Source organism: Oryctolagus cuniculus, chromosome X (assembly GCF_964237555.1).
Source record: "Oryctolagus cuniculus chromosome X, mOryCun1.1, whole genome shotgun sequence".
Taxonomy (NCBI): Eukaryota; Metazoa; Chordata; class Mammalia; order Lagomorpha; family Leporidae; genus Oryctolagus; species Oryctolagus cuniculus.
This window is the reverse complement of record NC_091453.1, coordinates 50,746,888-50,769,643: the sequence shown is the minus strand read 5'-3', so window position 1 is coordinate 50,769,643 and position 22,756 is coordinate 50,746,888. Positions and strand designations below refer to the sequence as shown.

The 22,756-nt window shown below is 44.4% G+C and overlaps 1 protein-coding gene across 1 annotated transcript in view; it reads left to right on the top strand.

Annotated features, from left to right (window-relative positions):
• Nucleotides 1–22,756, top strand: part of SLC7A3 (solute carrier family 7 member 3) — a 123,630-nt gene that overhangs the window by 94,061 nt on the left and 6,813 nt on the right. The gene's annotated exons all lie outside the window — the stretch shown is intronic.

Genomic DNA, 22,756 nt, shown 5'->3' with positions numbered 1-22,756 from the left:
TTCTTGCTCATGTCTGGCAATAGTGGAGGTTCCATCATGCAGAACGGGAGTAGGGGAGGGTGTGGGTGGCTGCTTCAGTGTCACACACTCTTGTTCTTCCCACTGAGATTTAGTACGTTTTCTTGAATGAATATTTTTTCAATTGCTCTATGTTCCTAGGACAGTTTCCAGAGAGTTTAGATGTGTGTGTGTGTGTGTATGTGTGTACGTGTTTGTGTTGAAGTAATTTTTACTAGGTGGGGGAGGAGTTCTGTGGCATCACTCACACTGCCATTTGGAAGTGGAACCTTCCTTATTAAAAATATTTATTTAGGGCCAGCGCCATGGCTCACTTTGCTAATCCTCCGCCTGTGGTGCCGGCACCCAGGGTTCTAGTCCCGGTTGGGGCACCGGATTCTGTTCCGGCTGCTCCTCTTCCAGTCCAGCTCTCTGCTGTGGCTCAGGAGGGCAGTGGAGGATGGCCCAGGTTCTTGGGCCCCTGCACCCGCATGGGAGACCAGGAGGAAGACCTGGCTCCTGGCTTCGGATTGGCACAGCGCTGGCCATAGCGGCCATTAGGGGAGTGAACCAACAGAAGGAAGACCTTTCTCTCTGTCTCTCTCTCACTATCTATAACTCAACCTGTCAAATAAAAATTTAAAAAATGTATTTATTTATTTATTTATTTATTTATTTTCATTCTTCATTTGAAAGGTAAACAGAGAGATAGAAACAGAAACAGACAGACAGAGATCTTTTATCTGCTACTTCACTCCCCAAATGCCTGAACAGCCAATGCTGAGCTAGGCTGAAACTGGGAGCCCAGAACTCCAACTGGGCCTCCCACCTCAGTAGCAGGAACCCAGGTACTTGAGCCAGCACTTGCTGCCTCCTAGGCTGTCTGTTAGCAGGAAGCTGAACTGGAAGCCAGGATGCAAACTTAGGCACTTGGATATGGGGTACAGGTGTCTCAACTACTGTGCCAAAAGCCTGCACCCTCCTCATTTTTAAAATAACTACATTGTGGCCGGCGCCGTGGCTCAATAGGCTAATCCTCCGCCTTGCAGCGCCAGCACACCGGGTTCTAGTCCTGGTCGGGGCGCCAGATTCTGTCCCGGTTGCCCCTCTTCCAGGCCAGCTCTCTGCTGTGGCCAGGGAGTGCAGTGGAGGATGGCCCAAGTGCTTGGGCCCTGCACCCCATGGGAGACCAGGAAAAGCACCTGGCTCCTGCCATCGGATCAGCGCGGTGTGCCGGCCACAGTGCGCCGGCAGCGGCGACCATTGGAGGGTGAACCAACGGCAAAAAGGAAGACCTTTCTCTCTGTCTCTCTCTCTCACTATCCACTCTGCCTGTCAAAAAAGAAAAAAAAAAAATAACTACATTGTGTTTCACTGAAAGGACTATACTGCATTTAATTCCATACAGATTGACATTTAGATTATTTGAAATACTTTGCCTTTAAAAGCAATGTTGCAGGGAACAGCATTGTAGTGCAACAAGCTAGGCTGGCAATGCCTGCAGCCCTTGTCCAAGTGCCTGTTCTAGTCCCAGCTACTTTGCTTCCAATCCAGCTTGCTGCTAACATGCCTGGGAAAAGCAGCAGCAGATGGCCCAAGTGCTGGGTCTGCCATCCACGTGGGAGACCTGGATGGAGCTGGTGGCTCCTGGCTCAGACCTGGCTGTTGATGCCATCTGGGGAGTGAATCACGGGATGGAAGATTCACTCTCACTCTCGCTCTTGCTCTGCCTTTCAAATAAATAAATAAAAATCTTAAAAAAAAAGAAAATGTTGTAGGGCAAGCATTTGGCCTAGTGGTTAAGATCAGTTAGGATGCCCCTGCCCCATATAGCAGTGCCTGGGTTTGATCCCTGGCTCCCGATCTGACTCTGGCTCCTGACTCCAGCTTCCTGCCAATGCACTACTCTGGGAGGCAGTGGTGATGGCTCAAGTACTTGGGTTCTTGCCATTCAAGTGGGAGGCCCAGTGGGAGTTCTGGGCTCCCAGCTTCAGCCTAGCTCAGTCCTGGCTGTTGCAGGCATTTGGGGACTGAACCAGCCCATGGGAGATTTCTTTCCTCTCTCTCTCTCTCCCTCTAAAATAAATAAATAATTTTTAAAATGTTGTAATTAATAAGCTTTTAAATATGCTGGCATATCTATAAGGTAAATTTCTTTTGCTGGGTCACAGATGTTGCCAAGTTGCCCTCTGTTAAAGGTTTGTACCAGTCAATGTGGGAGTATCTATTTCTTCATATTCTGGTTGTCATAGTGTGTTACCAAAATTTTTGGTCTTTGCTAACCTCATGTGAAAATATTTTACATATAACTTTACTTTGTATTTTTTCTGTTATAAGTGAAGCTAAAGATGCTCTCAGGAGATTATCAGCCATGCATTTTCTTTATAGTTCACTGTCTATATAGTCTGTTCTTTGTTCAACCGGGATGGCTGAGTGGGCATTTAGCTTAGCAATTGAGATGCACATGTCCCACATCGGAATACCTGGGTTTGATTCCTGGCTCCAGCTCATGACACCAGTTTCCTGCCAAACCAGACCCAGGAAGGTAATGGTAATGGATCAAGTAATTGGATTCCCACCACCCATGTGTAGGAGATCTGAATTGCATTTCTGGCTCTGGCTCTGGCCTAGGCCTAGCCCTGGTCATTGTGGCCATTTGGGGAGTGAATCAGAAGAAGGAATCTGTGTGTGTGTGTGTGTGTGTGTGTCTGTGTGCACTTCTCAAATAAATAAAATATTAAAAATTTTAAAAAGCAAAATAAAATAGGTATGATGGTCTTTTCCCATTGATTTGTAGGAGCTCTTTGTACATTAGAAAAATTAGCTATTTGTCATATGTATTGCAAATTATTTCATTCAGTGTATCCTTTTAAATTTTGTTATTTTGGACTTTTGCCATTTAGAAATTATTTTGGGGACTGATTTTATGGCACAGCAAGTTAAGCCATTGCCTTTTGTTTTTTTAAGATGTTTTTATTTTACTTGAAAGTCACAGTTACAGAGAGAGAGAACTAGAGAGAGAGAGAGAGAGAGAGAGAGAGGTCTTCCATCCACTGGTTCACTTTCCAATTGGCCACAACGGCCAGAGCTAAGCCGGTCTGAAGCAAGGAGCCAGGAGCTTCTTCTGGGTCTCCCATGTGGGTGCAGGGGCCCAAAGACTTGGGCCATCCTCTTCTGCTTTCCCAGGCCATAGCAGAGAGCTGAATCGGAAGTGGAGCAGCTGAGTCTCAAACCAGCACCCACATGGGATGCCGGCACCGCGGATGGCGACTTTACCCATTACGCCACAACACCGGCCCCAAGCCATTGGCTTATAAGTACCTGTTTGAGTCCTGGCTGTTCTGCTTCCAATTCAGCTCCCTGATAACGCACCTGGGAAAGCAGCAGAAGATGGCCCAAGTGCTTGCGCCCTGGCTACCCATGTGGGAGACCCAGATGGAGTCCCAGGCTCCTGGTTTTGACCTGGTCCATCTCTGGCCATTGTGACCATTGGAGAGTGAATCAGCAGATGGAAGATTCTCTCTCTCTCTCTCTCTGTAACTCTGCCTTTCAAATAAAGAAATTAGTCTTTTTTAAAAAAGGTTTATTTATTTATTTGAAAGGCAGAGTTGCTACACACACACACACACACACACACACACACACACACACACAGAGAGAGAGAGAGAGAGGTGTCTTCCATCCACAGGAGCTGGGCTGATCCGAAGCCAGGGTCCAGGAGACTCTTCTGGGTCTCCTATGTAGGTGCAGGGACCCAAGGACTTGGGCCATCTTCTACTGTTTTCCCGGGCCATAGCCAAGAGCAAGATTAGAAGTAGAGCAGCCAGGACTTGAACCATGTGGCATATGGCATATGGTATATGGAATGCCGGCACTGCAGGTGGAAGCCTTACCCACTACGCCACAGTGACGACCCTTAGTCTTTTTTTTAAAAATAAAATCATTTATTTTAAAATTTTTTACTGGGGCCAGTATTGTGTCATAGCAAGTTAAGCCTCCACCTGTGATACCAGTATCCCACATGGGCACCTGTTTGAGACCCGGTTACTCCACTTCCGATCTTGCTCCCTACTAATGTGCCTGGGAAGGCAGCATAAGTTGGCTCAGATGCTGGGGCCCCTGCACCCACATGGGAGATCTGGAAGAAGCTGCTGGCTCCTGGGTTCAGTCTGGCCCAGCCCTGGTTGTTGTGGCCATTTGGGGAGTGAACCAAAGGATGGAGGCCCTCTTTCTCTCTTTGCTTCTCTCTCTCTGTGTTAAAAAAAATCACTTATTTGAGAAGGAGTGGGGGCAGAGAGAGACCTCCTATCTGCTGGTCCACTCCCCAGTGCCCACGACAACTGAGGCTAGGCTAGGGCCAAAGCCAGGTCTGCTGCCTCCCATGATCTTCTCTAGCAGGAAACTGGAGTCAGGAGCCAGAGCTGAAGAGTCAAACGCAGGTACTGCCATGTGGGACTTGGGCATCCTAGCCAGCATGGTAAATGCTAGTGCCAGGCTCTGGATTGTGCCCTGGCCCAGCCCCAGCTGTTGAGGCCATTTGGGGAGTGAACCAGGGGATGGAAGACCTTTCTGTCTCTTCTCTCTCTGTCTGTAACTCTACCTCTCAAATAAATAAATAAATAAATAAATCTTTTTTTAAAAAGATTAACCTAAATTTCTACCTTAAGAAACTAAAAACAAAAAAAGCAAAGTCAACCCAAAGAAAGGAAATTTATTAAAAAAATGAGATTTTTTTTAGGATACTGAATTGGTGATAATTTGTTACATAACAGTAGAAAACTAATACACTTCAATTGTTAACCCATTTAGAGCTTATTATCATTGAGTACTTTCAGATTGTCTTCACCTCATCTTAAATCAGTTCACTGCATCTTATCCCCGTGAGAATACCAAGTTTTGAACTGAACATGACTTTTTAAATATTTATTATGATTAAAGATTTTATATTAAATATTCCAAATCTCTCTTGATTTGGAACCATTGTGCTAATCTGTAGATTATTTGATAGGTGTCATCTCTTCTGTGATCTCTCCCTGGATGGCTTTCCCCTGCCTTTCTGTAGATTTGCTATCCTTTGAGCTCCAGCACTTAGCATAGTGCACTGTAATTATCTGCTTACGGCTCACCTTGCCACACTAGACTGTGAGCTCCTGGAAAACCTGGACTTGACTTTTCACTTCTTAGCCCAATGCCTGACATGTAATAGAAGGTCAATAATTCTTTCTGTCGTATAAGTCAAATGAAGAAAGAAGTGATCAATAACAGGAAATGCTTTGAGGACTTCAACAGAAGATGTCTAAGGAAAATGTTATTTGAGGTCTCCACAAAAAATGCAAGCAAGCCCTTCTAAGGTGAGCACTGCCATATTCTCTCACTTAGGGAGAGAGTTATTACTTAAGACCCTCTCTCCGCCCATTGCAGCTTATGGTGGTGCCTTCCCTAACCTGTCTGTTCTTGACAAGGTTCTCATGACAAAAACCACTGGAGCTTGAGTATCTAGGACAGGCGACATACTGTTTCTACAGAGTAGGGAATCTCGCAAGCTCCTCCTGTTCCTCTAATCTATACCAATGTTTGGTTCCCACTTCATGATGGTGAGCTCCCGAGGGTAGGAAATGAAAACAAGAAATGTTGGGGCTGGTGTTGTGGCATAGCTTGTAAAGCCATTCCATTTGAGAGCTGGTTCAAGTCCCAGCTGCTCTACTTGCATTCCAGCTCCCTGCTAATGACCAGGGAAAGCAGCAGAAAATGGACCAGGTACTTGGGCCCCTGCACCCACGTGGGAGACCCAGAAGAAGCTCCTGGCTCCTGGCTTCATCCTGGATCAGCACTGGCTGATCAGCACTGTTGTAGCCATCTGGGGAGTAAACCAATGGATGGAAAATTCTCTCCCTCTCTCTCTCACTCTGACTTTCAAAATAAATAAATGTTTAAAAAGAGAAAAAAAGAAATGTCACCCTCTGAGCATAGGTTTTACTTGGACAAGGACATTTCACACGTTTTTATCAAGGAAACATGAATATCTTCCCTATTCTAAGGAAGAGCCTAGGGTAATTCTCAGATCCAATGGAGGGGACCAGGGCTAATCCGGACACCTGGTGTCTAAGTGATAGAAAGGAAATGGATTCACTTAATCGTATCACAATCTGTTTGAGGTTACCAGAAAGTTGGTATTCTATATAAAGAGCAGAAATAATGGAACCCAAAGTGCGAATTAGTCAGTATGTCACTAGGGTTGATGTTGAGAGCAAACACACATTTTTCCGGAATACCAAAAGGGAATTAATTCAGCTATTTACTGAAAAATATGGCAAAGAATTCCAATTTCCTAGTCACTGAAGCATTGTTTATAATGGCAATTTGAGAACAACATAAATTTACAGCAATAGGGGAGCAGTTATTTAGGATACTTTAAAAGAATATTACTGTGGATTTTAAAGAATGTTCAATGACAAGTATGTTCGTTTGTTATGGGTGCCATAACGAAGTTCCAAAGACTAGGTGGCTTAAACAACAGACATTTATTTTCTCATAGTTCTAGAGGCTGGAAGTGCATGATCAAGGTGCTGGGCAGCTTGGTTCCTATTGAGACCTTTTTCCATGGCTTACACGTGACCACCTTCTTGCTGTGTCCTCATATGCTCTATTCTCTCTGGGCATGTGACCCTGGCATCTCTTTGTGTGTCCAAATTTTCCATTTCTCATAATGACACCAGTCATATTGGGTTACAGCCCCTGTGATAGTCTCATTTTAACCCCCTCTTTAAAGACATATCTCCAGGGGCTGACATTATGACACAGCAGGTTAAGTTGCCACTTGTGGCATCCACATCCCACATCTGAGCAATGGTTCCAGTCCTGGCTACTCTGCTTCCAATTCAGCTCCCTGCTAACATGCCTGGGAAGGCAGAGGAAGATGGTCCAAATGCTTAGGCCCTTGCCATCCACGTGGGAGACTTGGATGGACTTCTTGGCTTCTGCCTGGCCCAGACCTAGCCATCGCAGCTATTTAGGGGAGTGAACCAGCAATAGGAGAGCTCTCTCTTTATCTGTCTCTCCCTTTCTCTTTGTGTCTCCTCACTCCCTGTGTTGCTGTGCTGTTCAAATAAATAAAGAACTTTTAAAAAGATCTAATTCCAAATACAGTTGAATTCTCAGGTACTGGCAGTTAGGGCTTCAACACACAGATTTTGGAAGAGCACAATTCAACCCATACAGCAAGAGAAAAATTTTATAATATGATTTAAAAAGCAGAATATAATTTTAATGAATTCCTAATACTATAAACATACACAGGAAAAGATGGGAAGGAAATACTCTCAAATATTAGCAATGGCTTTCTTAAGAGTTTGAGAGTTGTAAGTAATGAAAAATTTTTTTCTTCTTTATCTGTATCTACATTTTTCAAATTATCTACAGTGCACAGGTATTTTATCATGAGAAAATGCAATAAAAATTACATTTAACAATCCAACCTCTTTTTCCTTAGTTTTAAGACTAAATTGACTCACCTTTAAGAATGAAAGACAAGATGAGATAAATGTGGCAGAATAATTGGTATCAGTTGTTCAGTTATAAGTGGAATTTTATTATAAGTCAAGCACTAGTGGGACTGGTTATGTTGATTAGATCTCCTTTCATTTTAATCATTTTAAAATGATGAAGAAAAACACCCTTTTTTAAGTTTGAAAAGCTGGGGATTAGACTCTGGGCTGTGATAACAACACCATGTATTACCTCACAGTGCCCTCATAGAAGAGCTTTCTACCCAGTCCCTACTTTGACATGTAATTGTAAATTTCCATTCAGAGAAGATGTCGACCTGAAAGCACCCGTATAATGTACCTTAAACTTCTATTTTTCTCTTTCTATGGAACCAAACTACACAGGATGTCAAGGCAGGAGCCTCATTTTGCTATAGCCTGCCAGGTTTACCCTACTACCGTATTATCTCACTGCACATAGCCACCACGCTGTCTCCATTTACCTTTATTTTTTTTAAAGATTTATTTATTTACTTGAAAGTCAGAGTTACACAGAGAGAGAAGGAGAGGCAGAGAGAGAGGTCTTCCATCCGTTGGTTCACTCCCAAGTTGGCCACAATGGCCAGAGCTGAGCCGATCTAAACCCAGGAGCCAGGAACTTCTTCCGGGTCTCCCACGCGGGTGCAGGGGCCCAAAGACTTGGGCCATCTTCTACTGCTTTCCCAGGCCATAGCAGAGAGCTGGATCAGAAGTGGAGCAGCCAGGACTCAAACCGGCCCATATAGGATGCCGGCACTGCAGGCAGCGGCTTTACCTGCTACACCACAGCACTGGCCCCTCCAGACACCTTTAGAATCACCTCCACTTTCTATGCATTAGTCATTTCGTGTCTCATTATTGCTACCTTTTAGAGGCTCTTTCTTCCCTCACAACACTCAGCTCTGAAATGTGAGTACTTCTGTCCCTTCTTCAGAAGGAGCTGGTTCATCCAAGTCTACCACCCATCCTCATATGCCTTTTCTCTTATCTACAAGTCCTTGGATCCTGTTGGCTCCCCTCCAGGAGACAAACTTGTGGGATCTGCAATTAAGGAAACAATCTTAAGAGCACTTGGTTAATCCTCTGCCTACGGCACCAGCATCCCTTATGGATGCCGGGTTCTAGTCCCGGTTACTCCTCTTCTAGTCCAGCTCTCTGCTGTGGCCCGGGAGGACAGTGGAGGATGGCCCAAGTGCTTGGGCCCTGCACCCTCATGGGAGACCAGGAGGAAGCACCTGGCTCCTGGCTTCGGATCAGCGCAGCGCATTGGCCGCAAGGCGCCGGCTGTAGTGGCCATTTGGGGAGTGAACCAACGGAAGGAAGACCTTTCTCTCTGTCTCTCTCTCTCACTGTCTAGAACTCTACCTGTCAAATAAAAAAAAAAAAGAAGGAAACATAATCTTAGGTAAAGGACAACATGGTGTTTATTCGAGGGTTGGCATTCCTAATACAGTAATAAGAGCTTGTTAAAAGGCTAATGAGTGGGGTGCCAGCACTGTGGCATAGCAGGTAAAGCTGCTGCCTGCAGTGCCAGCATCCCATATGAGCACCAGTTTGAGTCTTGGTAGCTCCACTTCTGATCCAGCTCTCTGCTGTGGCCTGGGAAAGTAGTAGAAGATGCCCCAGGTCCCTGGGCCCCCGCACCTGTGAAGGAGGCCTGGAAGAAGCTCCTGGCTCCTGGCTTTGGATCGGCGCAGCTCTGGCCGTTGCAGCCAACTGGGGAGTGAAGCAGCAGATGGAAGACCTCTTTTCTCTCTCTGCCTCTCCTTCTCTCTCTGTGTGTAACTCTGCTTTTCAAATAAATAAATGTGTTTTTTATAAAAAAAAAAAGATTAATAAGCAGGAAAGTAGTAGAAAAACAGTGGATAGAATTTGAGCTCTACAAACTTTTGAGAAAGTTTTGAATCAAAGAAAATACTATTCTCTACATAAACATCGTCACTTGGTAAGATACCAGGTGCAGGCATGAGAAGAGGAATAAAATGATCTCTCCTGCATAGTGGGGAACCACATGTATGAACACTATTATTCTTTCAGAAGCACTGTATTAGATATACATGGAGACTTCAAAAAGTTCATGGACAGGATAATTAAAAGATAAGTTTATTTGGTGCAACAAAAATTTAAAATCTGTGCAACCTTTTTAAATACAACACACATTCCTACACACTTTTTGAGGATGCTTCAGATGAAGAGAAGAATATACATACTAACCCCATAGTGAGAGCAGTCAGGGATGGCTCCAGAGAAGTGATGTTTCAGATGAGACTTTGTAGTGCACAGTAAGGTGTTAAGGAGTCAATACATAAATGCCCCCTTTCCCCATCATAGCTTTGAACCAACTGAGAAATAGGGCATAGGAGATAAGGAAATGGAGATCATGAGTGTCAGCCTTCTTGCTAAAGAGTCTGTTGGCTGGACATGGCTTTGGGTCCCTGGCTCAGCGGGCCTTTTAAACACTCTCTGCCCTGAAGTTGACACTCACTCACCTTGTTCGGGAAGCTAAGGCACAGCCAAAGAGAGCAAGTCAGTATGTTTTCACAAGTGACAACCAGAGGGACCGGCACTGGGCATAGTGGGTAAAGCCACCGCCTGCAGTGCCGGTATCCCATAGGGGCGCTGGTTCAAGACCTGGCTACTCCACTTCTGATCCAGCTCTCAGCTATGGCCTGGGAAAGCAGTAGAAGATGGCCCAAGTCCTTGGGCCCCTGCACCCGCGTGGGAGACCCAGAAGAAGCTCCTGGCTCCTGGCTTTGCATTGGTTCAGTTCTGGCCTTTGCAGCCACTTGGGGAGCAAACCAGCAGATGCAAGACCTCTCTCTCTCTCTGCCTCTGCCTCTGCCTCTCCTTCTCTCTCTGTGTAACTCTGACTTTCAAATAAATAAATAAATCTTTAAAAACAAACAAAGTAAATTTAAAAATCTTTTTAAAAAAGTGACAGCCAGAGAGAACTGAGTCATGCATACTCAGTACCTTCTTTCAAGAAAGTCATGGATCACGTTAGTCTATCCTGTTCCGTGGAAATCAGCAGTGAGGAGGCAGAAAAAGACTAGATGTTCACTCCCGAATAGTAGACAGCTATTTGCTCTGACTTGTGGAGATCTGTTCCTCTCTGTCACATACAGTTTGCTCTCCTCCACTCCTGAGTGGAGGAGACCCATGCTTGGCCATTCATGGCACCCCATAACCCTGGGCGAGCTCAGGACTCAGGCAGGGCCAGCCAGAGTCATCAGATAAGAGCTGGTAGATGGACAATAACCATATAGAATCTGGAGAGTCTTTATTTGATATCGCAATGTGCACTAAACAGAAGGGAACAAGGCCAAGTAAGGTTGAGGGACATCTGGCCCACAGGGCTGTATAAGGTCTGTGAAGTCATTTGGTCTGGCCCAGCCAAAGCAATTGCAGATGGGACTCGAAATTCAATACATCTATAGCAGGCTCATTTCTTTAAAAGGCTCATTTATTTATTTGAAAGGCAGAGTTGCAGAGAGGGAGAGAGGCAGAGGCAATGGGAGAGAAGTCTTCCATCTGCTGGTTCACTTCCCAAATGACCACAATGGCCAGAGCTGATTTGATCTGAAGCCAGAAGCCAGAAGCTTCTTCTGGGTCTCCCACCTGAGTGCAGGGGCCCAAGCACTTGGGTCATCTGCTGCTGCTTTCCCAGGCACATTAGCAGGAAGCTGGATAGGAAGTGGAGCATCTGGGACTAGAACTGGCACACGTATGGGATGCTGGTCCTGTGCCATGGTACTGAACCCCCATTCTTTCTTTTTTTTTTTTAAGGCAAACACACACACACACACACACACAGAAACTCCCCAACTGCCTGAAAGTGACATAGGTGGGGGAGGGGGAGACAAAACCAGGAACTGGGAGTTAAATGCAAGTCTCCTGTATGGGTGAAAGGAACCCGGTAACTTGCACTATCACTGCTGCTTTCCAGTGTCTGCATTGACAGGAAGGTGGAATCAGGAGCTAGAGCTGAGAATCAAATCCAGACACTGCAGTGTGGGATACAGACTGTCATCCTAACTGTTGGCTTAACCACTAGACCAAATGCTTGCCCCAAATCCTGTTCTTTTTTTTTAAAAAACTGCTGTTTATTTATTTTCATTTCATTTGAAACACAGGGAGACAGAGTGCTCCTTCATCTGCTGCTTCACTTCTCAAATGCTAGTGAAGTAACACCTTGACAGTAGGGACTCCATTTTGGAGAACTTGAGACTCCAATCTGGGAAGGTGCCCCCCATACCGTGAGACTCTGGTCTGAAACTACGATCTAAAACAGTTGAACAATAGCAGTCCACTACATCACACTTGGCAGAGCATAGAAACCCCCTAGCATGATCGCTCAAGCTTGGAAGTGGATAGGCTGCACCTGGGTTAATAATAAAAATGTAATTTGTCTATGTCCTACACATGATTAAAACCAATACCTGGATTAATGTCAAGATTATAATTAGAATTGTTAAGATTGTAACTAGTATTGTCAAGATTATAATGGATACTAATTTCACATAGGTTTTAGGTCAGCTTGACCCCGGTAACATGTATTCCCCCCTGTTCCTAGCAACCATGAATTCCCCTCCCGATTTTGTGGTTTTTGCCTTTAGAAACGCTGTTGCTTTGGGCTTCAGGGTTGAGAGTTCTTTAGGGCATGAGCCCACTCTCCATCGCCGGCAATAAAGGACCATCAAATTTTATCAATGTGTGGTGCTCCTTTGTTCATACTCGCTCAGGTACAACACTAGCAAGAGCTGGGGCTGTGCCAAGCTGAATCCAGATGCCTGGAATTCAGTCCAGGTCTCCCACATGGTTAGCAGGGACCCAAGTACTTGAGCCATCAGCTGCTTCTTTCCAGGATGCCCATTAGCAGGAAGGCACTCAGATATGGTATGTAGGCAACCCAAGAAATGTCTTAAGTACTGCACCAAACACCTGCCTCCCAACCCCCACCCTCCAAATATTATTGTTCTTAAACTGAGATCTTTCCTTGTACTTTCTAGTTCTATGATTCCGTATAGTCTTTTTTTTTTTTTTTCCTTACGCTACATTGAGTTTGATTTCCAGCACTTGTAATTAAAAAATGTCCAGGATAATATAGTCTTGAAACATGAATCAGCATTTTTAGGCTAGGAAGGAAAGGACATTTCAGATAAAACTAACAGAGTGGGGAGAAGACATTGTGGGGGCTGGCACTGTGGCATAGTGGGTAAAGCTGCCGCCTGCAGTGCCGGCATCCCATATGGGCTCCGGTTTGAGACTTGGCTGCTCTGCTTCCGATCCAGCTCTCAGCTATGGCCTGGGAAAGCAGTATAAGATGGTCCAAGTATTTGGGCCCCTGCACCCACATGGGAGACCTGGAGGAAGCTCCTGTCTCCTGGCTTCAGATCGGTGCAGCTCTGGCCATTGCAGCCATCTGGGGAATAAACCAGCAGATGGAAGATCTCTCTCTCTCTCTCTGCCTTTCCTCTCTGTGTAACTCTTTCAAATAAATAAATAAATCTTAAAAAAAAAAAAAAAGAGAGAGAGAGGGAGAAGACATTGTGGTGCAAGGGGGTAAGCTGCCTCTTGGAACACCTGTATCTCATATTAGAGTGCCTGGGACAGACTCCTGCTTCCGCTTCTGATCCAGCATCCTGCTAATGCAAGAACGGAGGCAGCAGGTGATGGCCCAAGTACTGCCATCCATGTAGCACCTACCCTGCCACCCATGTAGGAGATCCAAATGGAATTCTTGCCTCTTGGCTTTGGCCTGGCCCAGCTCCGATGGTTGCGGACATTTGGGGAATAAACCAGCAGATTGGAGATTTCTCTCTCTCTCTCTTACATTTTAAAAACACAATAAATAAACATTTTGGAAAATATAAGAACAGCACGGGCAAAAGCCTGGGAATTTGAAATATTTAATTATGGCTATCATAATGCCAAATGAGAGAGAGAGCAGGTGTGGGGGGTGGGGATGGACAATGGAAGAAAACATCTTATATGGAACTATGTTGTAAACATCCATTCCTAATAACATAATTTTACAAAATAAAAGGACATTTCTTAATGCAAAGCAGCTTCCAAACCAACAGTCACCACATCTGCTGCCTTTTAAACTGAAAATGAATAAAGATGCCTGTTGTTGCCATTATTATTTAATATCACCTTGGTGTTCTAGCCAGTGCACCGAGATTTAAAACAGAAATGAGAGGAATCAGTATTTGAAGAGACAAAAATACTTGCAGATATGATTATATGCTGAAGTATTCTCCAGATAAGAGAGAGACAAAACAAAAATCAATAGCAATCTTGAACACTGTAAATAATCAGTTAAAAAATACAGTAAGGAGGGGCAGGCGCTGTGGCACAGCAGGTTAATGCCTTGGCCTGAAGCACCGGCATCCAACATAGGCTCCGGTTCGAGACCCGGCTGCTCTACTTCTGATCCAGCTCTCAGCTATGGCCTGGGAAAGCAGTAGAAGATGGCCTAAATCCTTGGGCCCCTGCACCCAAGTGGGAGACCCGGAAGAAGCTCCTTGCTCCAGGCTTTGAATATGCTCAGCTCTGGCCATTCCAGCCAGTTGGGGAGTGAACCAGATTCTGGAAGACCTCTCTCTCTCTCTCTCTCTCTTTCTCTCTCTGCCTCTCCTCTCTCTGTGTAACTCTGACTTTCAAGTAAATAAATAAATCTTTTAAAAATTACAGTAAGGGATCCTATGCATGATACTAAGAAATAGATAAAATATTTTAAACTCAATGAGAGATAACATATAATTTGAGAAAAACTACAAAACTTAAGCTGAGAAATGTATAATTAACAGACATATTTGGTTTCTGGATGAAAATGAAATATAAGAGTATTAGTTCTCCAAATCTGAATTTAGTGTGTTCTCATTCAGAATCCCAGCAAAATTTTTCTTGGAATGAAATGCAGTCAGTTCTCCTATAAGGCAATATACACATTTTTTAAAAAACCACCCAAATATGCAGCATTGAACAATAAAACCCAGAGCGATATGGGTGAAATGGGATCAGAGGCACAACACTGAAAATCTTTGTCAGTGACATGCATGCACAGAAGATAGGAACATAATAAAAACGGCATTTTGCACATATTAAATAAGAAATATATAAATACTACAAGAATATGTCATTTTCTCTGGAAAAAGACCTGAGGTTTTTTTGTGGAAGTGGACATCAAAAGGTTGTAGCTTGTGAAACAGTGGAAGGAGGCTTAGCTGGAATCTGATGGAAAGTTCGCCAGTGTGGATGGTGAACCCATGGAACTGGTAGATGTTGGCAGTATGTGCCTGTATTCATTACGTATTTTCCTTCCTGCGTGGCTTGGGCTCAGTTTTCTGAGTTTTGCCTCCTATTTCCTTCGGACAAAGTTGCACGTTGCATGTAAGCAAAGGCAAAATTCGCATTCTGCTCCAATTGATCCTCCTTATTAGTCACCTTGGAACAAATTTGCATTTTCCAAAGAAGCTTTGTAGCAAGACTGACTATAAAAGGGTTGTTTCCCTTTGAAAATAAACTGCCTGGAGTACTTTATAAAAAGAGCAAATCTTGCCTTAGCAAGTATTAAAACACGGTAAGTATATATTATTTAAAACATTGTGCCGGGAAAAGAAACTGGAAACTACATGAATATATATATATATATGTATATATATATATATACATATATATATATATGCCATCGGTATGGTGGAATACTAGATAGCCATCTCAAAGGGTAAGGTGGGGGCAGATGTTTGGCACATGGATAAAGATACTGCTTGGGATGGCCACATCTCATATCCGAGTGCCTGGGTTTAAGTCCTGGCTGCAACTTCTCCCTGACACAACCTGGGAGGCAAATGGTGATGGCTCAGGTATTTGGATCTCTGCCACCTATGTGGGAGACCTGGATGGAGTTCCTGGTTCTGGCTCCTAGCTTTGTCCTGACCCAACCCTGGCTGTTCTGGGCATGTGGGGAGTGAACAAGTGGATGGAGGATCTCTCTCTCTCTCTCTCTCTCTCTCTCTCTGCATTTCAGGTAAGTAAGAAAATGTAGGCTGGCGCCGCGGCTCACTAGGCTAATCCTCCGCCTAGCGGCGCCGGCACACCGGGTTCTAGTCCCAGTCGGGGCACCGGATTCTGTCCCGGTTGCCTCTCTTCCAGGCCAGCTCTCTGCTGTGGCCCAGGAAGGCAGTGGAGGATGGCCCAAGTGCTTGGGCCCTGCATCCCATGGGAGACCAAGAGTAGCACCTGGCTCCTGCCTTCAGATCAGCACGGTGCGCTGGCCGCAGCGTGCCAGCCGTGGCGGCCATTGGAGGGTGAACCAACGGCAAAAAAAAAGGAAGACCTTTCTCTCTGTCTCTCTCTCTCACTGTTCACTCTGCCTGTCAAAAAAAAAAAAGTATACAGGAAGTAAAGAAGGAAGGAATTTTTAAATTAAAAGGAAGGTGGCCGGCGCTGCAGCTCACTAGGCTAATCCTCCGCCTTGCGGCGCCAGCACCCCGGGTTCTAGTCCCGGTCGGGGCGCCGGATTCTGTCCCGGTTGCCCCTCTTCCAGGCCAGCTCTCTGCTGTGGCCCAGGAGTGCAGTGGAGGATGGCCCAAGTCCTTGGGCCCTGCACCCCATGGGAGACCAGGAGAAGCACCTGGCTCCTGCCATCGGATCATCGCAGTGCGCCTGCCGCAGCGTGCCAGCCGTGGCGGCCATTGGAGGGTGAACCAACGGCAAAAGGAAGACCTTTCTCTCTCTCTCTCTCACTGTCCACTCTGCCTGTCAAAAAATAAATTAAATAATAATAATAAAATTAAAAGGAAGGAAGAAAGAAAGATAGAAAGAAAGGTGATCTATGGGTATTGATTTGGAAAGTAGTCCAAGCATAATTTTAAGAAAAAAATGATAAAGGGCAATATGCTATAATCATATTTGTATTTTTAAAAAGTTATGTATTTGTTGTGGTTTGGATATTAATTTTTATGTTGAAATTCCTCCAAAGACCCACATGTTAAAGGTCTGTTCCTTAGGATGGCATTATTGGGAAGTGGTGGAACCTTCATTCAGATCTCCAGAGAATCTGAGTAGTATAATCAGTAATCATATACTTTAAGTGGTGGGGCCTGGTTGGGAAATCCTTGGGTCATTGGGGTCATGCCCTCAGATGGTAGGTCCCACAAAAAGGTTGTTATGAAGGCCTGGGTTTTAATCCAGCCACTCTCTGTATCCTGACTTGCCACGTGATCCCTCCTCCCCAAATTTTCCACCATTGCCATCTGCTGCCTTCATCAGAGGCCAGATCAAGAGGTGGCCTGATTTTGGACTTGAACCTCCAAAACTGTGAGCCTGATAAACCTTTTCTTTTTGTGACGTTAATTCCTTTGGGTATTTGCTGTAGTAATGAAACGATAACTAAGACAGTGCTTTTGTGTTCCACATACTTTCTTGCTCAGATACAGAATCTTGAAGAAGGAAGCTAAAAAAAACATTAAAATAGTGAGGATATCACACTGGGTAGGGAGGAAGTTTTTACTTTTTATTTTATACTCTATCTCCCATGAACATGCTTGGCCTTTGTAAATTTTAAATTAAAAACTACAGTTGATGTGCTGGCATGAAAGTAGACATAGCTAAATGGAAAAATAGAAAATCCAGAACTATATAATTGTGTGTTTTTTTTTAAAAATTATGGTAGTGTATTTTTTAAAAAATCTATTCATTTGAAAGGCAGACTTACAGAGAGAGAGAGAGAGGGGGAGGGAGAGAGCGAGAATTTTGCATTCGCTGGTTCACTCCCCAAAGGGCCTCATTGACTGGGACTGGGTCAGACCAAAGCAAGGAGCCAGGCACTTCCAAGTCTCCCACGTGGGCAGCTGGGATCCAAGCACTTGGGCCATCTTCTGCTTAAAAAAATCAAGCTATGCATAATTTGAGTAGTATAATACTCACATAGCGTTTACCTAGATTGAACAATTGTCAACATTTTTCACATTTGCTGTTTTTGCTCTCCCTCCCCCTACACACGTACACACACACACACACACACACACACGTTATTTTTATAGAGCCATTTGCAACTTTGTGACACTTCATCCTAAAATACTGTATTCAGTTCATATCTCCTGAGAACAAGGACATCCTCCTACATAACCTCAATACAGTTATCATGTACAAGAAATCAGTACTGATACGCTATCATCTAACACGTGAGCCACATTCAAATTCCTGCAACAGTCCCAATAATGCCCTGTGTGGCTTGTTTTTTTTTTCTTTAACAACTTCCGGTGAAAGAAGGAGCATTTTATAGTGTCATATCCCTTCAGTTCCTTTAATCTAAAACACTCTCTTGGTGAAGCACTAAACCTTTGACTGTAATGTAAATTAAATATATATATATACTACTTTTTTTTTTCTTTTGCCTTTCAAGACCTCTTACAGAGTGCTGGCTAATTGTCTTTTGTCTGGTAGGATGTCTCACAATCTGTGTTTTTCTCATTGCTTCCTCATGCCTAGATCCAGGCTGAATATTCTTGGCAAAAGTATGTCGTGGATGATACAGTGACCTGGATGATACATGTACCTCTCTTTGCATCACACCTGGAAGCATATGATGCCAGTCTGTCCCATTGTTTGTGATGCTAAATTTGATCAAAGTGTTTTCCATCAGATCTCTCCATCCAAAAGTACTGTTTGTTTTAGGCAGAATTTTGGTGCCCACGACCTTCTCCTTTAATGTTAGACCCATGGACATGGTACCTTATATGAGAAAAGGGATTTTGGAGAAGTAATTAAGGTTACCGATCAGGGGCCTTAAAATAAGATAATTGTCTTGACTGTAATCACATGATCCCTTAAGGGTAGAAGAGGAGAAGTGAGAGAGAATCAAAGCAGGAGATTTTGATGCACAGGGGCTTGAAGATGCAGAGGATCATGTAGTCAAAGAAATGGAGACCTCAGTCTTAGAACTGCACGGAAGTGAATTCTGCCCACTTGGACAAGCTTAGAAGTGGAGCATCTAAAAAGCAACACAAACCTGCAGATACCTTGACTGATTTTATCCCGTGAGACCCTGAGCCAAGATCCCTGCCACACAGTTCAAGACTTCTGACCTCTATAAAGTGTGGGATAATAAATATGTGTTGTTTTAAGCCAGTAAGTTTGTAGTACTTTTTCATAGCAGAAATAGAAAACAAATGCAGCTACCTTTCCCCTTACAATTAATGTGTAATCTGCAGGTGGTACTTTGAGATCACATGAATATTCTGTTTCCTAGCACCCAAGGATCCTCTATTGATGATACTTGCCTAAATCAGTTATTACTTTGATGGATGTGAGATGGTGATTTTTTTTCTTTTGTTCCTCATTTGACTTACATTTTTTGCTTATTTTTCATTTCAGCTTTATCGAGGTACAATTGGCCTATAAACATTATCTATGTTTTGACATTGGTATACATTGCGAGGGATCATCATAATCAAGCTAAATTACATAAGGCCAGCCTGTGGTACAGCCAGTTAAACCCCTTCCTGCAGCGCTGGCATTCCATCTAGGCGCCAGTTCCAGTCCTGGTTGCTTCACTTCCTATCCAGCTCTCTGCTCATGTGCCTGGAAAGCAGAGGAGGATGACCCAAATGCTTGGGCTCCTGCACTCATGTGGGAGACCCAGAAGAAGCTCCTGGCTCCTGGCTTCGGAACGCCCAGCTCCAGCTGTTGAGGCCATTTGGGGAGTGTACCAGTGTATGGAAAACCTTTTTCTGTCTCTCCCTTTCTCCATATAACTCTGCATTTTGAATAAAATAAATCTTAAAAAAAATTTAAACAACATATCCATCACCTCACATATTTACTTTTTTTTTAGGTGTGGTGAGAATATTTAAGGTCTACTCTGAGAAATTCCAAGTATATACAAGGATTAATACAGCTTTATTAAGTGTGGTCACCACACTATATATTTGATCTCCAAAACTGCATCCTGAACAACTGAAACTTTATACCATTTGACCAACACTTGAACAAATTTATAGACAGAAAATAGATTTGGAGTTGCTTAGGGCTGAGGGAGGGGATTGGAGAGAAATGGACAGTGACTGGGAATGGATATTGGGTTTATGTTAGGAATGATGAACAATTCTAAAATTTTCAGGATGCGTGCGCAACTCTGACTATCCCAAAATCTGCTGAATTGTACACTTTAAAAAGAGTGAATTTTATGGCATATAGATTTTATCTCTGAGATTGTGGTGTAAAAGAAATTGTACCTATGAGGTCTCCATCCCAGTTTCCTGGGGCTGAATTCCTAAAAATCCTTGGAATCTCCAAAGCACTAAATGTCTTTTTGTATGTTAATGTATGACTGATAGCTGGGGGCTGAATAGTCTCAGGATGGGCGCTGGTTGCCAGGGGAACCAACCACATGACTAGAGGGCTTTCAAGGGGTATTGTTTACATTTTGAGTAATACATTTAATACACTCACTACTCCAAGAAGGAGCTCATCCATTTACTCAACCTTACCTTCCGCTGCTTCCCAACAAACATTGTGTTTGCCAGCCTCCTCTCCACGTGGGCCCCTGACTTCACTTTTTGCTCTCTGTTGGTACAGAACTCATCCATCTTTCCCTTTTCAAGGCTCAGCTTAAGTCCCTGCCGACCTCTCTCCCCTACTTAATACTACAAGAGATCTTCTTTATACAATCAGTTTGTGCTGATGACTTTTCTCCTTGAACATTTACATCATCAATTTGCCAGTCCATCCCATAATCCAATCACCCAAGTTTTTTTTTTTTTAACTTTTATTTAATGAATATAAATTTCCAAAGTACAGCTTATGGATTACAATGGCTTTCCCCCCCATAACTTCCCTCCCACCCGCAACCCTCTCCCCCCCCTTCCATTCACATCAAGATTCATTTTTCAATTCTCTTTATATACAGAAGATCAGTTTAGCATACATTAAGTAAAGATTTCCACAGTTTGCACCCACATAGTAACACAAAGTGAAAAATACTGTTTGAGTACTAGTTATAGCATTACTTCACATTGGACAACACATTAAGGACAGATCCCACATGAGAAGTAAGTACACAGTGACTCCTGTTGTTGACTTAACAAATTGACACTCTTGTTTATGGCGTCAGTAATCATCCTAGGCTCTTGTCATGAGTTGCCAAGGCTATGGAAGCCTTTTGAGTTCACCAATTCTGATCATATTTAGACAAGGTCGTAGTCAAAGTGGAAGTTTTCTCCTCCCTTCAGAGAAAGGTATCTCCTTCTTTGATGACTTGTTCTTTCCACTGGGATCTCACTCGTGGAGATCTTTCATTTAGGTTTTTTTTTTTTTGGCCAGAGTGTTTTGGCTTTCCATGCCTGTAATACTCTCATGGGCTTTTCAGCCAGATCCGCGTGCCTTAAGGGCTGATTCTGAGGCCAGAAGCACCCAAGTTTTTAAAATATTTATTTATTTGAAAGGCAGAGAGAGAGAGAGGGAGAGAGAGGGAGAGAGAGAGAGAGGTCTTCCATCCACTAGTTCACTCTTCAGATGTCTGCAATGGCTGTGGCTGGCAACCTATCTGTGTTTCCCATGTGAGTGGCAGGGCCCAAACATTTGGGCCATCATCCATTGCTTGCTGCTTGCATTAGCAGACAGTTGGACCAGAAATAGAGTAGCTGGGACTCAAACCACAGCTCCCGTATGGAATGTCAGCCTTGTAAGTGGCAGCTGAGCACTGACCCCCACCCAGATTACTATCATATACACTAATACCTTATTCTGCATATGGATCCAGTTCTTATCACATAGTTCCCATTTGCCAGATAGGCAGACTTGGCTTCATAATCTCATCTAAGCATCCCAACCACTCTGTGAAATATGTATATTGTTGTGGGGCTCAGTTCCGTACTACTTCGCTGCCTATGTCATATAGTACATTCAGAAATTGAGGTTCAGAGATGTTAGGTAAATTGCTCAAGACCATAGTAGCTGAACTCAAAATGTGAGCTACGTATAATTCTAAATACTGCACTCCTAACGTGCATATAAATACTAGCTCAGCAGCATTGACTCCCTAATTAGATCCTTAAGACCAGGAGGAGAGGGATTCTGTGTCTCTTCATGGCTACAGGAAATCAGTGCTCAATAAATGCTGAAAATGCTAACTATTCAGAAAGGGTTCTTTTCATGGGTGACACAGTCATAATGGATCACTAAAGGAAAGCAAGCTCTTGGGGCTGGTCCTTGATGCCCCAGATGTCTTGATAGAGGAGCACCACACCTTCACGGCGCTTGGGGCTCCTTTATGAGTAACAGGTGATCGGGCCAGATGACCCAGTGCCATCCTTCCGAGATTCCTCGGCTCCACTTCTGTTTCTTAGGAACTCACAGCCTAAAAGGGCCAGCTTCTCCACTGCGGATTCTTCCTGTTTGGCTTTTCTCACACCCCCACCTCCTCTTCTTGTGCATTTGAATGAGGTATGGTCACTCTGGGAGGCAGGCATTGAATTTCAACAGTCCAGGTTTCTTCAGTGGGGGGTGGTGGTGGTGGTGGTTAACAATAATGATGTTGGGAGGTGGGGCCAGTGAACCTCAGCTTACCCGTCAGTAAAATGGAATTAAACTCCCTCCTCGAATTTCCGGTGTGCTAGCGTAATACTTAGAAACAGCTGGAGAGATTGGGGCCTAGCATTGAGATGGGGTTAATTTTCTGGGCACAGATGGCTTGAAGCCATCTTCCATTCTCTGGCTTCCACAGTTGAGGGTGAGAAGCCGAGAGGTTGCGGTCAGAGGACTTTCCCTATCTGCTGCTGTTGTTGATGAGGGAATCTCGAATACACAAGAAAGATAAGGAGGACTGAGAGGGCATGAGGTGGAGACTGCTGTAGCCCACTCCACCCATCCAGGCCCACCCCCCTCCTCGGCGCACCCCCCCCCCCCCCCCCGCCCTTCGCATCCCTATCTAGAGTCACTGATCCTAACAAGGTAGAAAGGTAGAAAATCCCGTGGGATCTCTTGCTGGGAAGCCTCTCATCGCCCTGCTCTGTCTGACCAGCGAGACAAACGGCAAAGGCTGCCCTGCGCTTTCTCGCTGCCCGCCACGCCAGGCTTTCAGTGGCCGTGGGAAGCGGTGTGTCAGGCCCACGCAATCCCTTCTGCAAAGCTGAGAAGCCGAGGAGGGTGTGTGTGCGCGCGCGTCCGCCTGGGTGTGTTGTGTGTGTGTCTGTGTGGGGAGGAGGATTGGGGGTGGGATCCCATGACGT